This window comes from Camelus dromedarius, chromosome 30 (assembly GCF_036321535.1).
Source record: "Camelus dromedarius isolate mCamDro1 chromosome 30, mCamDro1.pat, whole genome shotgun sequence".
Lineage (NCBI taxonomy): Eukaryota > Metazoa > Chordata > Mammalia > Artiodactyla > Camelidae > Camelus > Camelus dromedarius.
Window position 1 is genome coordinate 13981948 of NC_087465.1, and position 6080 is coordinate 13988027.

Genomic DNA, 6080 nt, shown 5'->3' on the forward strand with positions numbered 1-6080 from the left:
AGTACAGTTGACCCTTGGACAACACGGGGTCAGGAGCACCAACCCTATATCGAGTCAAAAATCCATGTACAACTTAGAGTCAGCTCTCAGTATCCATGGTTTCTCCTTACCCGCAATTCCCCATCTGCTGATGGAACCGACCGCAGACTGTGTCGCACTGTAGTACTGACCACTGAAAAAAACGCACGTGTGAGTGGCCCGGCGCATTTCAACCCTGTGTCATTCAAGGGTCAACTATGCTTTGACGTAGCCTCATAACAATGTGGGGTGGAGACTTACTTTCAGAGGTTGTCCAGGTCTGCCTGCCAGCCAGTCCCTGGCACACTGCAGCCATCCTACAGAGCTCTGCTCTGCTTTTAACAACCCACTTATCAATCTTAAGACTAAGGAAAGTCTTCTTTACATTTAGTTTTACTCTCATGTGTTGTAATTTCAACCTATTTCTACTCTTGTTTGTTACTGCCCTTATAAGATTGTCCATCTCTAAATTCAATAAACCAAATTCCTGTAACTGTTTTGTAGAAGTCTTCAATTCCCACGTCCCAGCCTTAGTTTAATTACCTCTGTCTGTGGCTCTCCCTGGAACATTGTCCAAATTCTGTTTCCCATCTTTAGCTGTGGAGTTTGGAAGGGGGCACAGTTAACGCAAGCGCAGGACCGCAGGGTTCCCACGTGTGGTGTTGCTTCGACCTGGTGTCCTATTCTTGGTACAGCGCTGCACTGATGACACTGTTGTCCCCGAACGCGGGCTCTCCTCTAGGCAAGCCTGCACACGTGCATTGGTCACTTAAGTCATGGCCAACGTCACTTTTCTTGCTGATTATTCATCTACACTCCCAACCCCACCTTGAGATTGATTCCGACTTTGAACAGGTTCCCTTTTTCTGTCATCTGGCCCTTTCAGGAGATGTTCATGGCCACTGGGCTCAAGGCTGACCCCCTACGGAGGCCTCTTCTGTCCCCCTCAGCTAGAACTGGTGCTCTCTCTAACCTCTCAAGCAGTTTAATGGTAATCATACTGAGCGGGACCCAGGAATCAAAAGTTTCAAAGCCAGCAAAGATAAATGCCAACTATTGTTTCCCCTCCTTGATCTACCAGGTCTGCGGCTCTGTCACAAAAGATTAGATTAGCTTGACAGGATTGAACTATGTAAATCCAGGCTGGTAGGGGTTTTTTTTTGTTTTTGTTTTTTTTAAGTATCCTGTGTCCTTGAAAGGCTATCGCTTTCAAATTTTTCCCAAGTTGAAAAAAAAGTCAAATGTCTTTTTCAAAGTTTTCTTTGCCAACTGGCAGAAAAAATTCTAAATTGGTGTTGATTTGAATCTTGGAAATTTGCTTTTGCCTCCAACAAAATGTATAATCAGTGGGGGTTGGGGGAGAAGGGTAGGTCTTTCCATGCCAAATTTATTGCCTGTGTCTGATTAAAAAGGGGAGTAGAGAAAGCAAGGCTTTCTCAGGCCAGAAGTGGCTAGGACACGGGGCCAGGGAGTGTATTGTCAGCATTTGCCCATACTCAGCTTAACAAGTACACCGGACATCTACAAGGCCCATGGACTCAAGTAGCTTGCAATTAACTCACAAGTTCAAATACAAGTCTCTTGGTGTACATGTGCCACAGATGAAGCCTCAGAGTGTGATGAGGTCTCAACGAGACCGAGAGGCAGAAGCCTTGAAGGCTGGCGATGCAACAGCTAGAGCTGAGAATAAGAGCTGGGCATTACAAGGGACAGACAGTCTGGAGAGGCCCAGAGGCTGAAAAAGGAAGGTTATATTCACTGTGCCTGGAATGCAACGGGCAAAGAGAATGCCACGCGTTCCTGATGAAGGTCTCAACTTGAAAACAGGCCTTCATTCCAGGAGGAGGAATGACGGCTTCATTTGATAAAGAGGGAAGCCCTGGGAAGTTTAGCAGGAAAGCGAGATAATTGCATCATCAATCCAGCCCATGTAAGGAACTTGGAGACCCCGGGAGCCAGGAGGGCAGACAGGAGGGACGCTATGGCAGGGGTGCAGCTGAGCGGTGACGGGCCTGAGAGCCAGTCCAGTGATGAGGATGGAAAAGACAGCGGCTCCTGGAGTTCAGGAGGGAAAAGAACTCTGCCAGGCTGAACAGCCAATTGCCTAGGAGATCTAACTTTGGCTTGAGTGACTGAAGCCTCATTTGTCATGAGCCAAGTCTTTTTGTTTTGTTTTGTTTGAAGTATAGTTGATTTACAATGTTGTGTTAGTTTCAGGTGTACAGAAAAGCAATAATTATACATATATATTATATATATTCAGTTACACATACATATGTTCCTTTTCATATTCTTTTCCATGATGGTTTATTACGAGATACTGAATATAGGACCTAGAGATTGCCATACTAAGTGAAGTAAGCCAGACAGAGGCCAGGTCATTTTTAAGCTCAAGCAGCAGAATGATCAGTGAGTTTATCTTAGAAATGTTGCATTTGGGATGACGATCAATCCCCGGCAGACAGGTGGACATCAGACCTGGCCCTCAGGAAAGAGGTGGGTGTGAGGATTCTGGAACCATCTGCATAGACGCTGTGAAGTGAAGGGAACTGGAAGAGTGGCGAAGCCCGGAATGCGAAGGTCCAGGGCTCACAACCCAGGGAACGTGAGGAAGCAGTTCCATCGAAAAAGGTAACGTCGGAGAGGAGTTTCTCCTCCAGAGTTCAGAGCGGAACAATAATCACCTCTGCCAGGTCTCATCTGCAGTCTGAGTCACAGGTAAGAAACCTCCAACTGGCCCAAGAAAAGAGCTGGTGTGGCCAGGCCTGGGGCAGTGTCCCCAGAGGTGAAGGGCAGTGTTAACAGATGGCGTGTGGAGCCTGCCTACCAGGCACTCAGGCTCCAAGGGTCTGAAGCCGTGGTTCAAACAAACCAAAGGAGCATTTCTTCCTACGGGAAGCCTGGAGAGTGTCGTTGTTTGTCCATCATGTTTGCTTGCCCTCAGAAGCATGACTGGCTTCAATGTGCCAGCCACGTTTCATGAGAACCCTGGGGGAAACCGAAAGGCCCTCAAGGGTCTCCAAATGGATACACATTAGTTCAAATGAACTCCTTTTTGACCTGCCCAAAGGGATAAGGCAGACCCCGCTGCTCTCAGGCTGCCCACCCAGGCAGGCCCCCCTCTTCCCCTCAAGCACTAGACTCAGTGGCCAAGAAGTGCTCTGGGCAGGTCCCCAGCTCTCCCTGGAAGTGGCAAGACTGTGCCTGACCACAGTCCCAGTACTGTTCATTACGTCAGACTCTCCTTGGGCAGTACCTACATTATAAGAGCTATTTCAAAGCACTTAACACATCTTCGTGACCACCTCCTTGGGCAAGCACTGAGACTGGGCAGCCATTTAGCCCAGAATACTCCTCACTAGGTCATGATTTCTCATTTAACTTGCTGCACTTCTGTAGAGCACCTCCAAGATATCTTCCAGGAGCTTCTAACAAGCTTTTCAAGTAAAGTGTTGAAATGTTTCTCACCACTAGCCAAAAGCAAGAGAATTGATTAGCAAGAAAAACAAAGCCATCTTCAGCCCAGATTCTAAGTTTGAGGTTTTGCTGTCAAGGTGATTTAAACCACGCTGCAGGGAAAGACGTGTGTTCATGGCAGCCATGAAAAATGCCCCCTTTGCCTTGCCCACGCAGCCTGGGTGGTCCACCTAGACACTGCTCAGCAGGCCTCCCCTCCTCTGCAGGGGAGGTGCCTGGCTCATCCATCTCAGCCCTCTGTCTGCACCTAAGCTGTCACCCGAGCTGGCCTGGCTCTGGATGGGGCATGAGTGGTCCAGGAGACCAATGGGCACGTGGGGCTCCTGGCCCAACACAGGCACGCAGCATCCTGCAGTCTGAGCTCCCGTTTGAACTCAGTGTCATGGGTTGAAATGTGCCCCTCCAAAGATAATGTTGAAGTCCTAACCCCCAGTTCCAGTAAATGGACCATATTTGGATACAGGACCTCTGCAGGTGTAAGCATGATGAGGTCATATTGCATGAAGGTGGGCCCTTAGTCCAATCACTGGAGCACTTTTAAGAAAGATGGCAGCACACAGGGAGACGACCACGTGACGACAGAGGCAATGATGGGAGGGATGCAGTTACGCGCCAGGGAAGGTCAAGGATGGACAGTGAGGACCAGAAGAAGTAAGGAGCAGATCCTTCCTCAGCCTCCAAGAAGGAATCAATCCTGTCAACACCTCGATTTCAGATTTCTAGTCTCTGGGACCGTGAGAGAATATATCTCTGCTGTTTCAGACGCCCAGCTGGCGATACTCTGTTAAGGCAGCCCCAGGGGAAGGACACACTCCAGGTCGGCTGACACGTGGCCTGAGCTCGAGTGCAGCTCTGCCCCCCACTAGCCATATATCCTCGGCCTTTTTCCTAACCTCCATAAAGTTCAGGCTCCGCGTGTGTAAACTGGGAATAATAACAGTACGTGTCTCAGGATCATCGCGAGGCATGCACAGGAGGACACACCAAAGCACTCGGCACTGTGCCGACTACAGACGGTGGATGTTGGAGAGGAGGCGTTAGGTTGAATTATATGAACCTGCCGTGACTCCGGTATTTTTGATCTACAAAAAAGGCAATTTCTTATGGTCTGGCCTCACAGTAACAATGGTTGTGGTCGTGGTCACAGTACGGAGACAAGAGAGCACTGTTTGGTTTTTCCAATGACAGTTCTCCATCCTCTGACACCACCTGGGTGCCTCACAGCTCAGTTTCAATTCTGACACCACGCAGCTTTGCACAGAACCCACAGGTTAGGGGCGCAGCCCCACGAGACTGCCCCTGCTTCAGACGCCAGTTGCAAATGGGGGCCCTGGGCCACCCACACCTCTGTCCAGCTGACTAAAAATTTGGGGGTCCCCAAATTAGCACCCCCTCAGGTTTACTAGAACTTCTGAGAACTCGGTACACACTATACTCAAGATTGTAGTTTATTAGATAGGGCACAAATGAACAGCCAGAGGAACAGGAACATAGATCAGGGAGGGGCCAAGGGAGGGTGGCACACAGATTCCGAGCCATCTCAGGACACGCCACCCGCCCAACACCTTAGTGGTTTGCCAACCCGAAGGCTCTCTAAATCTTATGGTTCAAGAATTATGGTGGTTTGATTACGTAGGCATGATTGACTAAATCAGTGGCCATTGATAAATGAACTCAATCTCCATCCTCTCTTCCTACCCTAGAGATGGGAGGGGAGGGGTGGTAGTTGAAAATTCCAACCTTCTAAGCCAGGCCAGCCCCTCCTGGAAACTATCTAAGTGCCAGCTCCTTGTCACCTCATTAGCATAAACTCAGGTTTGGTTGAAAAGGACTTGTTATGAATAACAAAAGACACGCCCTTCACTCCTGAAGTTCCAAGGGCTTTAGAAGCTCTGTGCCAGGAACTAGGAGGCAAGGAACAAATATATTTTTTATTATACCACAAATATCTACTGTGTTGCAATTGATGCAGGGAAACAGACGTGGGGCGTGAGGAGGGCCGAGTCCCAGGTCTCGGTTGAGCCCCTGGGATGTGCCCCGCCAAGTGTGGGTCCTTCGCTTCACGCAGCAAAGTATTCAAGTGCGAGCCACCGTTGAGTAAAGGTAGACTTATTTGGAGAGCTACAATACTGCATAGAGTGTAAGGCAAGAGAAAGGCAAGGAAAGAGGTGTGGGAATTGGGTGCTCAGGGTAAAGTAAAAGTAAGTACACTCTCCATTGACAGAGTGAGGGCCGTCTCCAAAGGGGAGAGGGCGAAAAGGGCCACTAGGCCTGGTGGTGTCACTTTTTATGGTCTCAGTAGCTTCACACGCCTGCAGGTGGGGTCAATCCAACTGCCCTGGGGAAGGGGCTAGGATTACCAGGAACTGGGCCACCACCCATTCTTTGGCCTTTGGCGGTTAGCCTTGGGGCTGTCATGGCGCCTGCGGGCATGTTATTTGATCCCGCTGTTACAATGAGCATATAATGAAGCTCAAGGTCTGCTAGAAGTTAAACCTCTTAATCCTTAAGGCCCACTAGGAGGTGACTCTTCCACCATTTTGGTGTTAAATTGCTGTCATTCCTTGAGTGGCTGTGGCCTGTCC